Source organism: Grus americana, chromosome 4 (assembly GCF_028858705.1).
Source record: "Grus americana isolate bGruAme1 chromosome 4, bGruAme1.mat, whole genome shotgun sequence".
Taxonomy (NCBI): domain Eukaryota; kingdom Metazoa; phylum Chordata; class Aves; order Gruiformes; family Gruidae; genus Grus; species Grus americana.
In genome coordinates this window covers 50,373,193-50,388,411 of record NC_072855.1, presented here as the reverse complement: position 1 = coordinate 50,388,411, position 15,219 = coordinate 50,373,193, and the positions used below count along the sequence as shown (strand labels likewise).

At 42.0% G+C, this 15,219-nt stretch overlaps 1 protein-coding gene across 7 annotated transcripts in view; it reads right to left on the bottom strand.

Annotated features, from left to right (window-relative positions):
• CCSER1 (coiled-coil serine rich protein 1) overlaps positions 1-14,751 on the bottom strand; it is a 712,872-nt gene extending 698,121 nt beyond the window's left edge. For 6 of the 7 annotated variants that reach the window (XR_008577013.1, XM_054824857.1, XM_054824859.1 and 3 more), the window contains exon 1: positions 14,484-14,751. The gene's annotated coding sequence lies outside the window, so the exon portion shown is untranslated. Of the gene's footprint in view, positions 1-14,103; positions 14,219-14,483 lie in introns of those variants that run through there. The other variant, XM_054824858.1, reaches the window with a different exon arrangement.
• Between the last annotated feature and the right edge of the window lie 468 nt (positions 14,752-15,219).

Sequence of the window (15,219 nt, the reverse complement as noted above, 5' to 3'; positions counted from 1 at the left end):
TCTCTCCATCAAGTCTGTCCTAGTGTGGAAGAACATGAAGATTGAAGAGGCTAGATCATTTTCCTACTCTAAGCTGCAAAAAAAAAAATTAAAAAAAATTAATGGACCAAGTAATTAACATGAGCAGTGAAAAATGCTTCCATATTAATTATTACGTATACACTAACAATCTTTTTGCTCATCTAGAATCTGAAAGTTTAAGAACTGATTTTTGAAAAGAAGTGATGCTAGTCATGGCCACAGTGCTTTTCACACCCTTATCTGTTAAGGGCTCAAACCGTGACACACACATGCTATGTAAGAAAGTAGGGGAGATCAGATTTAAAGAACAAATACCTCAGAGAAAAGATTTTTTTTCTTCCTGTGAATAGAGTTGAGAGGCTAAAATATTATTAGCTATGAGAAATCTAATGTTAATCTGAAGTCATGTTACAAAATCTGAAATTAATTCAGCTGCCAAGACATTGTTGCCATAATTTGATACACAGAAAACAAGATCTCCCTTGTTTGGCCATGTGGGACAGTGGATTATCAAAGTGCAAAAAAAACCCCATAAACCACCACCCAGAAAGAAAGATCAGCAGCATTCCCTTAGCTCACAGAATAAGATTGTCAGCTCATGAAATTTGCATTATCTTGGGCACTGAGGACATAGCTAGCTCTCGCGAAGGCTTTCAGTTCCTAATTTCCACAACTGCAAACACTTTCAGTTTGAGGACTCTGTGAATGCAGAACTTTGATCTGGCACAGCCATTCCCCAAGATGCAGCCAGCCCACACGCCTGCCTCAGGCATGGGTAAAATCTTATGTCCGGGAAGAACATAAGATACTGCCCCTCAGAAATATTCTTCCCGTGTCCTACCATTTTCAGGTCAGAATTTCTGCATACTTGGTAACACACACTGGATTTCACTTCCAGCTTGTCCTGCATTCCCTTGAAAACACACAGACTTTTAACTTTCACCACACACTTTGGCATGAAGCTTCAAGTGTACATACTCATTGCATGAAAAGCAAGTTAGAAAATACTATTTACTGTTTTTTAAACTGGCTACACCTAATTTCATTTGTCACAGTCAATGACAGTCAATAAACACAGATAATATATTTTAAGCATACAAAACAACTTACCAATAATATTCTTGACTGTATTTTTCACATCACAACTGATCTAGAGAGCGTATATATTGAGGAAGCAAAAATCCTTTAAAACAAAAATCTTTAAAACTTGATAATTACATTTTCTGAGAGCACTCATTCCTTCCATCAAGTTGTGTGATTAATTCAAGTACGGCCTTCTTTGTTAAATCCACAACTTTATTTTAAGGGATTTGCACCATGAAATTTAAAATCTTTTAGGTATTTATGCCTTACTGTATCCAAGCTATGACATCACCAATTTCACGTCTTGAACTAATACTTCATTTCAATACAGCCGGGGGGGCGGGGGGAGGGGGATAACAGCATACCTGAAACCTCTCTCAAACCGAAAAAATTAGAAAGAAAAATCCAGAAGAGCGAGAGTTGCTGAAATGTTTTTTTTTAAAATACACTTTAAGTATTTAAAGTATTTTAAATATTTTAATAAATTGTTCATTGAATATTTAAAAATACAGGGCTTAGTTCTCAGATTTTGTATCTGTAGATTATTTTCTTGATCTCCATCACTCAACTGCTCTGTGCTTTCTAGGGAAGAGTGCTGAAACCACAGTAACAGCCTGAATTACTTATGGATTTAGGGAGAGATTAACCCAGCTTTTCAGTAATGATAGTATTTTCTCAAAAGCCCATGGAGGTCATGACTAGCTTTAATGACATATTGTTTATTATACTCAGGACATGGACAAAACGTGATTTAGATGAATGAGATGCTTCAGCATGGAAAACATTGCTGTGAATTGTACGCCTTACTCAGCCCTTCAAAAGACGACAGCCTGTTCCTCCACAGCAATCACAAGCAATCATATTCCTTTCAACTACACTAACTCACACACACCATAAAGTATGCCAGGAGCTGCCAGAAAGCTATTGTCTTGCTGGAAGTATATGCCATCCTCCTCCTGTGGTTTCAATTCTAGCAAGATCTCCCCAACAGATAAACAGTGAGGTGTCAGATGAGGATAAAGGATGAGCACAATCCAGACAGCTAGCTAAAGGGTACACTCATTTACGCGGTACGGATTTGGAGATGCAGTCAGCTAACAAGGCAAGCAGGGTAAAACCAGCCCATGAGCGCTAAGATCCCAAGGATGAACAAGTTGCAAAGCACACAGTTCCTCCTGCTAGAACAGACCTTGGAGACCTGTTCCTTGTGAAAACTTTGCTGCGCGAGGTGTTGCTTCAGATACAGGACAAAAAGAAGGTCCCAAATCCAAAGCTGCTGGGCTGAGCAACCAAAGCACAGGATCGAAGGATCCACATTGTTCTAGGGAGACAGAAGACCCACATGCTGCTGTATTTGAACAGAGCCCAAAAGAGAGACAGAAGGTAAAAACGGCATAAAAGGCTGTAATACACGGGGAGCCTGTCAAGCTGCTCACAATACATCCTTACGGTGAACGAAGGGTAAGCACCAGGACAGATGGCAGAAACTTTTAAAGCCTACTGGTGGCTTTTTTTCTTTTGTAATCAGATGTAGCTGTAGAGATTAGCACAACATAGTAAACAGTTTGCAGATTACACTGAAATTCATCTCTGTATGTATCTATTCCTGGACAAATAAACAAATACAAAATAAATTCTGTTTCATCTCCAGCCAGGATATGATTCCAATTTCCATCAAATCTGACCTCTCCAGCAAATGCCACTCAGTAGGAAAACCCTTAGGGCATTAAATGGATAAAGTGAGGCATGCAAATACTCCATTCTAGCAGAACACGTCTCCATGGGTCTTCAATTGATTCTGAAAACTAGATTCATGACAAAACATTGCACCCTTTATAAAAATCTTCCCAGAATGATATTGCAGGCTATGACCTAGTATTCATTACGGGAAAAAAACCTGTTCATTTTTTATACATTGATTAACTGATGGCAAAAAATCAAGTTAACAGAGGGGAAGAAAAAAAACCCAACCAACTCATGGCAAAATATCTCCTGAAATAATTTCACCTCTACACGATCGCAATAACTGGCATCTTTCCCCTAATACCATGAATGTATGTAGAATATTACTTTGTTCAGTTATACTGACTTCACTAGGAGCATAGTTTGAGTAAGGATTGTAGGAAAGGGAATAAAGAGAATTACATTTTGTTCATAATAGCTTTTGACTTGGGAATCCAGAAGACATCTAAGCAGCATATTCTGGTTAATTTACTTTGATATGTGAAGATTAACTCCAGGGAAATAAAAATAATACATTCAAGGATTCTTTTCACCACCTCTGTAATTGTTTCTATTGTCACAGATTCATTAAATCCCCCTGGTAAACCCTTAAGTATTCTAGGTCTGCAGTATTCAAGATAATAATGTAGCCCATGAAACAACTTTCCTGAAAAACAATCATTCATAAATGATAAATTACAAAAGGTCTTTCTAATACACATATACAGTAACCAGAGCACAACTGGAGTGCAACCAACATCGACTGAAGCGCAACTAATGCGAGCAAAGGCAAAACTATCACAGTGCCTAAGCAAGAATCCCAGTTGAAAAAGGATGCTTCACCCTTGAGTCACTTTGTTGTACCCTGCATACCAGTTTCTCTCAGCTGAAATTTTCATTCCAAGAAACAGGTGCGTTTTCTGCACACAAGCTCAGCAAAAGGTTTTACAGGAAGACGGTAATGCACACCTGTCTGACAGAACAAACCAAGCTCATTTTATACCTAAATGCTCTTGAATAATCACTATAGTGCCCTGCCCAAACTGTTTTCCAAAATAACCAGATGAGGAGGTTTTTGCTGTTGTTACTGCGCCAAACACTCACACCATATAATTATTTTTGTCACTCTCTTCAATATTTATTCTGTATGTTCTCCATCATGAATTGTGATCAGCTACAGTTCAGAAACATAATATGCTTTCTAAATCTTAGCTTAAAAACTGAAGTACTGAAACTTACTGTTCCATACGTCTGTTAAGCTTCTCTTGACACAAAGGCTCCCTTGCTTTATTTCTAAGCTCATTTTCTACTAGACCAACAAAGCACTTAAGACACTTTGGTAGGATTGCACGCTATTTGAATACAAATATTTAGATTTTGTATTTGCTACTAATTGGTTAAGTGTTTTGCCATCTCACAGAAAAACAGATGCCTCTGAAGTTTCCTCCTACTTCTCTACTTCTAACACACCTCCTTAAACCAGAGGTACCAGAGAGGCGTTGAATAGCAACAGAGCATAGTTTACTAACTTCTCATCTTCAGCTGGGTGTCTGTAACTGGGACCTTCCCCTCCGTTACTTATACTATGGCCAGCCCAATACGCAGTTCACTATGTTGGCACATCTTCTGTTCTGCCAAGCACTTAGGGTGCATCAGTTCAAAGCAAAACTCATTAATCTGCATCTTCTTAACAGTAGAGTTTGTTTGGCCTTTCCCCATCCTTTTCTGACACCACACAAGTAGTCATCAAGTCTGGGCTTCTTCGCTTGGATGTCAGTGAAAACAGTCTCACTTAAAAACACAATACCTATTACCTTTTCAGTCAAAAGCTGAGTTTAACAAGAACTCCATACCTGCAACATGCTTCCTTGAGGACTTCAGGTAGGTAAGTATTGAAAACAAAAACAAAGCCAAATATTCAGGTGGTGTAAACAGATACAGCATACAAGCTTAAACAAATCAATTCATATCAGGCAGGCGTCAGTCCAACGCCCTGAAAGAGTCCTCCACCCTATGCTTTTGGAAAAGGTGATATAAAAATAACCCAGGAGGGAGGGAGGAAGACCATTACCAATAAAAAATAAAAATAAAATAAAATCAACCTTAGGAAAGCCACTCAGGCTTTTTTCTCACATATCATTATGAGCACCAGAGCTAACAAGGCCTAGTTACCTACAGATTTGCATGTTGTGGTTAGTTCATTTTAATGTCTAAGAAGCTCCCAGCAGCCAGGACACATACAAGACTCCTCTTCTAGACTGACTCTTTGATACTGATCATAGAATGAGCTCACCAAGCAGCTTTTCTCTCAACCAGAGAACTTACATGAGCCTCTCTCCTCCGATTTCTCAAAACTTATTAAAAATTTAATTAAGTTTCAAGACTCCTATTCTTTTGTCAAATATTGCTGAAAGCCACCACCAAGTTCAAAAATATCTGGTGCAGATTAATCTACAAACAATACACCAGGACAGTAGGATAGCAAGTATTGTTTCCATAGGAAATCACGATAAGCTATTTTCACCCTATTGTGTTTTCATCTGTCCTCTGACAACACAGTTTACCAAAGGTTTGCAAGCTTCCTTTTCAACTTCCAGGACAGAAAAGCAGCTTCAAGAGGAACCAAGGGAGAGGTACTAAAGGCTCTGCAGTTCAAAAGCTATTGCACTGCCCGCCTACTCCATCCTTCTTTCACTTGGCCGCCGGCAGTTGCTGCTCAGCCTGACAAATACAAGGCCAAACAGGAGCTACAAGCAATAGGTGGATCTGGCTCCACTGAAGAAAGCAGTACTGTAACACTAGCTGAATATCTACACCCATAAGCATACATTTGTAAACAGCTTTTCATTCCTTCATTATTTATTACTAAAAAAATCTCCATAGATTTCATATAGTTACCGGTTTTACTATCTAAATCAGAAAGAAATAGTGGTTTCTGAAAACCAGTAACAAAAACCTGGCAACAAAAGGAGTTCAAACGCCTGTATTTTGGGGGTTTTGTTTTTAACTGGGGAGGGTGGGCCACCTTCACTGTCCTTTCAAGCCTTCCTCAAATCCTTGACTTGAAACAGTTGTTCAGTTCCTCACCAATAGCTCTCATGCCTCTTGCAAGCTGTTCTGTGTCATGTCAAGTCTTGTTTTATTTTAACTATACAAACTCTTTATGACAAGGACTTAGTCTATGTTTAGAAAATGCTGCATAACGATATAGTGCTGTGTAAGTGTTTTATGATTTCTCTGGTGTTCAAGTTCAGCATTTTGGAAGTCACATGCATTGTCCTGTGCAATTGCAGACCATAAGGAAAAAAGAATCATTAATGTGAGTAGAGAACTGCTTCCTTCATACTACTCTTTTTCCCCTATTTTCAAAGCATATAGAATCACAACAAAATAACTACACTGTAGGATCTCAATCAAATTCAGATGAAAGCATGAGAAAACAGACAAACTCTAAAATTCTCACACCCTTTTCCAATAGTAACTTCTTGCTTACCTTCTTCAATGACTAATATCATCCTGAGACCCTCTTAAACTAAGGCTACAGATAACATGTGTATTGCTAGTATATAGCTTTCAGAAACATCTTGCCCACAACATATTAAACACCTTAAACCTAGGATGAGTAGTATTTTTTTATTTGTTCTTTTCTGCCCCTCTACCTGTTATTAAGTATTTAGAGATCTGAGAATAGATTTTAAAAGCTGTGAACTTATGTTCGGATTTGACCGTACTAGAGCAAGTAAATTTAAGAAATCCTTTTTTCTGAACCATTCACTATTCCACATCTAGAACAGAGCATAGCTTTCAACTGGAAGCACCACAGCTTACCTCCTGACTTTCACAAAGAATATTTGTACTATATATAGATATGTACCTACACAGCATTTACCTCAGAAAATTGACCCCTACGGTGTCTAAGGAATATTATGTATCCCTGCAAGCAATTCCCAGGATGGGTTAGCTAAAAACTTCATTCAAGTCTTATTAATGCCCTAGTCTTCTTCATTTGCTAACAGTCTTAATTTGAAACTATTATAGGTATAAATGATATGTGTCTTTTGACAAAGACGATTCAGAAGCATAATCAAGTTACTAGGCCTTTAGCTACGCCACATAAGGTGGCTGTTTGCGTGCTCTCAGCTCACGTCAAACACTAAATGAAGAAAGTTCAAACTAACTTTTCTGTACATTAGAAATATACACAAGCGTAGCACAGCTGCAGATCTGACAGTCTAAAACAGCCCTGTAGCTTCTGGTTCTGATTTCTGCCTGTTAAAAGTTTAATCTGTAAGGAAACCTGTCATTAACAGACAATTGTACTTTACTCTCTTATTAAGGGCCATTAGCAAGTACTAAAAACTGGTGTGAAATCTGCTCAGACCATGCCACACAGAGTCAGCCACCAAAAACATATTCCGCCAAGATCAGGATGTTAAGATGAGGGCTTAGAGAGGATAGAGATTACCTTGTGGCTAATGTGACTAATCCCTGAATTTCTTCTAACAGCCTTTTTGTGGCAGAGTAGAACAAAGGCACAGAGCTGGGAGAACGTAACAGCCGATTTTTCTTTCATTCCCCACCACCTCTCCTCTGTCTTTTTCTTCCCCCATCTCAGCAGAAGCCCCAGAGTTTACTAGCTATAAAATAAAAATTAGCAGATAAAAGAAACCATTTGTGGTGTTAACTCTTAACAGCTGACAACTTAATTTCGCTATATTACTTTTACTTCCTCCTCATTGTGTTAGTCTTGACCATTCCGATATTCCTATTCTTCTGGACTCTCAACTCATTGAAAGAATAAATTTGATAAGCTAATTTTAGAGGTACCAAGAATTCAATGGTGTAACAAAAACCATGAAAACAGTACAAGCTCGGTAACTTTTGAAAATCAGTCCTTGACAAAAATAAACGCTGTACAAAGCAAGCTGACATTAAAATATTATGTAAGGGTATAATCAAGGCCTTCTTAAAATCAGTAGCTGTTTTGCCATTGGCTTATGGGGCCAACATTTCTCACAGTTTATGGCTGCTACATTAAAAAAAAATGCATTCAAAACACTAGCAAATTAGGAAGCTTGAGCCTTCTACCCACAGTATAATCGCTGCACTAACTATGGCTACAAAACACTAGAGAATTCACACAAAACAAAACCACATTATTTTGCTGTTCACAGTGAGGGTAGAGCCTGCCATCATCTTTGCACACCACATTCCTTATGCCATATCTACTTTTACATTGGGAAACAGCAAAACCAAAAGAGAATAGAAGATACCTACATCATTCCTCTACCCCAGGATCTCTGGCAGCTTATTAACCTCTAAAAGGAGGAACCTGCAGTGATTAGAATGCCTTCCTAGAGTGCCTCTGGAAGACACTTCAGTGTGCTTTCACATACTACATGGGGTTTTTTTCCAAGTAGTCAAATAGTCACGCAACAAGGAGTTATACCACAAAGTTTACACTTCTATATGCACATCGAAACTAATATTTGTGTCACATGATACAAATTTGTAAATGCCATTTCCTACAGATGCTGTGTGTCCCAACTATACTTGCTTTAAATATCAAGAAATATTAAAAATTTAGTATGCATTGATATTTATTATCTATAGGTACTTTATCATTTTAAGCACAATTGATACCTTGCATTCACAGCTGAAGGTATGATCTGCTCACAAAGTATTTGAGAGGTCTGTGAATTTGAAAGAATGTACATCCACTTGCAGAATCACTTTAAATAAATATGGAGAAAGCCACATCATTTTCCCTATCGCCAGTTTCTGCCAGTCACCTCCCTTCAGCAACATCAAGAGAAAAAAACATTATTATTGGAAGAATCTGCTTACCAAGGCAATTTATTAATATTTCTGAATACTGCAAATGAAATTATCTTGTTAGCACTTTCATCCTTTCAATGTATAGACTAAGTGCTTATTTAAAGCTTCTGTGCTAACTGCAGAACAAATACTATTTTTCTTGCATAGGCTAAAGTACTAAGTATAGTGACAATTAATAAAGAAAATGAAAGGCAATCTTATTTTTGGCAGGACTGTTATTCTACTTCCATTGTATTTGTGCCCCAGCATGTTCAGTTGGTCATCAAGAATCCAGCCCACATATTTTAAAGTTATAAAACCTGTTAAAACAGTCACCAAGGCTCCCATTCAAATGAGTAGCAGCTCTGTCACTGGCCTAAATGGCCAAAACTCCAAGAACTGATAGCAAAACTTCGTATTTTCCTCCTCTCTCCTCACCAGTCATATAGTAAAAAACTTAATACAAAACACTTTAAATAAATGAGTCACTATAGTCCAGAAATATAGCCCCCCGATTGGCACTGCACTATATATAGCTAGAAGAGACTGAAGAATTTGGAGGTACTACCTAGAATGCAGAACAAAATACAAAGCACAAAAAGCCGGTGTATTTGGTTCCTGGCAGAGGGGGCAGCAGCTGCTGAATATTGCCACCTTAGCACAGCACACATCTCCTACCACCTTCTGACTCTACCAGGTGACTCCATCTGTCTCAGGGCCCGAGATTTTGCCAGCATGGCTAACAAGGACAAGTTAACATCATTGGAAGGTGATATTTGCACAGGTGTCATTGCTTCACAGGTTCTGCTTCAAATTACAAGGTTTAGGCTACCTTACAAGCAACATGAAGATGAGGAACCTGTTGAATACTTCTATACTCTCACCTAAATCTAAATCTCACAGTACTAAAGCAGTAAATCCCTTGAGACCTGCTATTTTCACGTTAAAACATCTGAAGACTTCACATCAAGACAGCACAAAGAAGGAGCAGCAAAGAGACCCAAAAACAGGAGTGAAAGAAGCAAAAACAGAGAAGAACGGCAGAGGTGGAAATGCACTAGAACCATTATATTTTTCAGAATCAATGATTTGCACTAGCAAAATGTTTAGGCAAAGAGTATCTTTTAAAGCTTCCTACCAGTCTGTCACAACTGGTTCTTCACACTGGAAGACAGCTGTGACCCTCAGAAGCATTACTGACTGGGTTGGAGCTCAAATTCCTGATATACTAGAGCATTATAAAAAATTAAGTGGTATTTTCCTAAATAATGTAAAAGTGTCATTACATTTTAGGACTGCTGAACTGCTTTCTCTCAAACTTAACAGTAAAACTAAATCCAGGAAAAGCTTTTTCTCCTAGACTTAAAAATAATCCGCTAGCAATTAATCTTCATAGAGAAAATGCTGCATAACTTTATGCCCAAATCCTGCAACTGGATCTGTAGGAAGTTTTCACATCTATGCCAAATTATCAAAAAAAAAAAAAAAAACCCCAACCAAACCTGTCCTAACACGGTTAAGTCATTAAGACAAGACTGTGGGACTTGGGATGCATATTCCAGTTCAACTGTCTGTCTCGATCACAAATCATCTGTGTGACTTCAATGCAATCACTGCTTCAATTTTCCATCTATGAAGAAAATAATTACACATTCATACCTCAAAACTCACAGAGGCTTTCATAGCAATAACCAAGGCAAAAAATAGTACCATTTACAGTCAACTTAGAACATTTGGATATAGAAAGTTTCTGGAACACCTCTTTAGATTAGGTTATAACACTACTGATACAAAAACACTGTCATTCACATCTTCTGAAACACCTCAATAGTGTATTCAGGGGATTGGGGGGGGGGTGTGACAGTTTTTGTGCTGAATTACTAAATGCATGCAACAGATTACAGCACACATTTAAAAAAATAGAAATTTCCATATTTTTCTGCTTTTACTTATTGCTTTCCTGTGGTTTCTTTTCCTCAACACTATCATTGTATTTTATTATAAAACAACTACCCTGTACAGGACAGATCACATTTCAGGTAAAAGCAGTAGCCTTTGTAGCAAACATCAACATTTTGTTGCCATACAATGGAGAAATGATACTACAGTCTTCAGTCACAAAGCGTGTGAGTTTATATTATCTAGATGATACTCTTCCAGGTAATGCAGTGAGAACAAGTCAAAAAGCAGTAAGTACAAATAACCGTATGTTTAACTAGCGAACAGCTATACAGGTTTAATACAATTGCATGTAAAATATATGTCTGCATCTTCCATAATCTCAAAGTTATAGGCCCTGCTGAAGCATAGGAATATACCTGAAATGTTACAAGTACAAATCACACTGCACATTTTAAGTGCTTACAAGTTGTGTATTTTGTATGCCCCCTCACACAGACAGCACATTCAATAGCTAAAGTCTAAGACAAAAGCGTATTTACTTTATCAAGGTAACCCAGTTTACTGTCATTGCAGAAAACTGCCAAATAAATGCAGTAATGAGAGAAAAACCTGATGAAGCTATATAGTTATTTCTCAGGAAACAAACCCAACCTCTACTTGCCATTATTTATTATGTACGCATTTCATTTCCCCCTCCTCCCCGTGACGAGCCCCTCCAATTGCAGCAAAACCACTTGCAAAGGGAAGACCCAAGGCACTGAATCTTATAAGAAGCAGTAACTTCTGCAAGACAGAGGACACAGTTCACTTCTCCCCCTAACAAGCTGGTAGTTATTCCAAAAACAAAGTATGCACTGCATATTAATTTGACTTGAAGTGGTTTCTTTTCCATTAATACTTTCACTAACACACAAATGATATTTCACCTGATGCTTTACTTACATTAATCAACCTCAGAAAAACAACTGTGCAGCTTTTACTTCCTACCTTGCCTCAAAGATCTGTAACACCTGGTAAATACACAGGTGTGTTTACCTCCTCAGACATCTCCAGAAGAACAGTGAAAACAATCCAGGAACTTAAACTCCATGAAAACATCATCTCCTCAGAATGTGCAGATTTTCATGTTTTTCAAAATCTACCATTAAGTTTATTTTGACAAAATACTTTTTCTCAGTGACTCGTATCTATGCAATTCACAACAACTCATAAAAAACATAGATTGACCTTATGCAATTCTGACCTTCCAACTACTCCAGATGGGCTAATCCAACAAAGCCATAGTATCTTCCACGAACCTTCATGGAAGAGTAGGAATTTGTCTGGACAGAGCAGTATCTATACATCTCTCTTGCAATTTATGAAACATTCCATCTAGCAAATAAAAACATTGCCAAATTTATTTTAAGTTGTTCAACATCCAGCTACTAACTACAAAGGCTTATACGAGGCATTAGGCTTGAATTAGGAAGAAGTTCAACCACACACATACAGCTTCGGCAGCATGAGAGATCGTGCTCTCACACAACCATATGCTTAGACCTGAGGAAACAAGATGCTTTTTCAGCATCTTCTGTGACTAACAGACTTAAATACCAAACACTCTCTCTTGTAACCCAGACATGGTACAAACATTAAGTACTGTTCCAGGTCCTCCTTCTGGTACAGCTTATCACATCCACCCCCCTACTCAGGCCTGCACCAAGCTCTCCAGAAGGCAGGCCTTGTTCAAGCCAACGTGCACCAGCTATTCCAAGAAGTCCTGCCAGGGACTACAGACAGGGCTACAGGACTTCACTCTGTGGACTGACAAACAACTTCTCCACTGAACTAAAGTCCCTCATCAAACTTCCAGAGAAAGCTGCTGCACTTAGTATACCTCCAAGCCAAACTGGGGAAGTTCTTCAAGCTACAGGGACCATTGCGCTCCAAATTCCAAGGAGTAAAGGAATGCCAATTTGCAGAAAATATCCCTTGTTTGTATGACACACTTTCAACAGACCCTGGACAGCCACATATTACCTTTCTCCTGAGACAGTCCTGCCTATTTAGGGGATGTTGCTCTCCATTTGGGATGCTAGAGATGAGTAATAACTTCAGGGTGAAGAGAGTCATCATCACATCTCTAAGAGAACTTTCTAACGCTAGTCCTTCCTCTGGGTTACTCCAGGACTGAGTCAGCCCTTCCCATTTCCATTTCTAAGCAAACATTCTTGAAATATTTTTTACTGTTTCTGCAATAATTCTCTGTCCTACAGCAGCCTCAAAAATCATGGCTAAAGCAAACCACTGCAGAGATGATCACCAATGCAAAAACTGTTTATATACTATTACTACTTTTAGCTACATAAATACAAACATTGTTGTCCTTTAAACCAATTGCATTTGTACTACAGAGACACATACAATGAGGAGTTGTAAAGAGGACAAGCACCCTCCTGAATGACTAGGCGCAATGTCTTTGCTATCTGAGCTTTTCCAGTTCATTAATATTTCACTTTTATATATTCCTCAGCTGTTTTTACAACATGTTCCTTTCTCTCCTTCTTAAGTATGAGCAAGGAGAATTGTTTGAAGTAACTAGTAGACCTTGCCTCACATCCCCACCTCCACACCCCCTGAGAGTTTAACACTTCAAGTGCACTATACACTAGATAGAAAAACACATCTGGCGTAGAAAAGGATAAGAGCAGATTCTGAGTCTCCCTTCTAGTCACATTCAACTATAAAGGTGTGCAATAAGAAAATAAAGTGTACCGCAGTTTCCCTCTATGCCAAGACACTTACTGTTGCCAATCTCAAAGGCGAGACAGAGAAATAAAGCTGTGGGGGGTTCCCTTCTCTGTGGGAAAGCAGAACTACCCCGTTCCTTTGCAAGACAACTCACAGTAACTTTCTTTTCCTTGCCAAAAGTGAAAGATAACCTCTTCCAGCCAGGAGAAGCAACACAAAAACTATCTAGAGGAAATATGGGATTTTCAGAACCTCTTCCATAGCAAGCACTACCATCACCATCTGCTCCACCTTCTAAGGGTGCCATGCATTTTTGGAAAACACAGGCAGCAACCGCCAGCTCCTACCTCCAAATCCAACCCCATGGCAAAGGCCGCACACCAACTACCAGTACCCCAGCACTACCCATTCACATTTCCAAAACCACTTCTCCCTGTCACCCCCACAGGTTAACTGCAGATTGCTTAATAAACACTGAGAGAAAAAATAAAAAAATTAAAAATGAAAGAAGAAACGCCAAAAACAAACAAAAAAAGGACCTGATCTTCCTCCCCTTCACCTGCAGCAGCGAGGCCGAAGCTGACTCCCGGAGAGGTGCAGCCGCCGCGGCACCGGCTCCCCGCGCTGTGCCCCACCGCGGGCCGGGCCCACCGGGCCCCACAACGCCCCCGGGCCTCCCCCTCCAGCACCGCGGCCCCGCTGCCTCTGCCCCGGGCTGCGCCGGCTCCCGGGTGACACCTGCGGGGGCCGAGCCCCTGCCCGCCCCACCACAAAGACGCTAGTGCCGGTGTCCCCCCCGCCACCCGCGCTAATCCCCGCCGCTACCGGAGCGCGGCTCCTGGGGATCTGCGCTGAGCTGCGGCACCGGCAGCCCCGATCCTCCGCCGCCACCACCACTGCAGCCGCGCCGCGGGTCGGCGCAGGGCGGCCGGGAGCCACCGCCCCGCCGGCGGGGAAGGCGAGGCCAGGCGATGGGGGACCGCCCGCGCCCCGGGGCGACACCCGCCCGCATCACCTCAGCGCCTGGGGCGGCGAGAGGCGAGGCGGCCCCCGCGGCCGCGCACCCCCGCCCTCCCCCGCCAACCGCCCCCCCCGGGGTACCCGCGCGCCGGGAACCCAGCGGCGCTCCGCGGCCTGGGCCGGCTGCCCCCTGCGCCGCACCGGCAGGCTCAGCCCGGCGGTGCCGCCTGAAGGGGACGCGTTACCTGGCCGGGCTCCTCCAGCGCCCGGGGCGCTCGCTGTCCGCCGGCGGGGGCTGGGGACCCTCCTGGCCCCCTACGGCGCCGCCACCGCCCCGCTTGCGCGCTGGGTGGGTGGGTGGTTTCCTGCGTCCCCCCGGCGCGAAGTGAATAATCCGTCCGGAGCGGCGGCACCCCAATCAGTCAGTCGTCAGTCAGTCAGTCAGTCAGTCAGTCATGTTACGGCCGGGCGTGTGTGTGTGTGTCTGTGTGCGCGGCGGGTGGATTGGCGGCGTGTGAGGAGGGAGGCGGCGGGCGGGGGCGGGCCGGGGCGGCGCTTCCGCGCGTGTGCCGGTGCGCGTGTGCCCGCGGCGTGATGCGGGGCGGCCTCTCTCTGTGTGTGTGTGTGTGTCCGTACGCGTGGCGTGGCGTGGCGTGAGGGTGGGTCGTGTGTGTGCACGCGTGTCGCGAGAGGTGCTGCGCGTGTCCGTGTCGTGTCCCGTCGCCCCCACCCCCGCCGCGGCGTTGCCACCTGCCGGCGCTGCCCTCCGCCGCGGCGGGACCGTGAGGCGGGGGCCGGGGGGGGCCGCACCCCGCCGGGCTCGGTACCAGCGCGGGGGCGGGCCGGGCGCAGCAGCTTCCCCGGGCTCCTCAGGCGAGAGGCAAACATGCGGGGCGCGGGGGGGAAAGTCCGAGTCTCCCCGGGAGGAATTCAGCGCCGCTCCGGTGTGTTTACACTCACCATCTGCTCGGAGATTTGTAT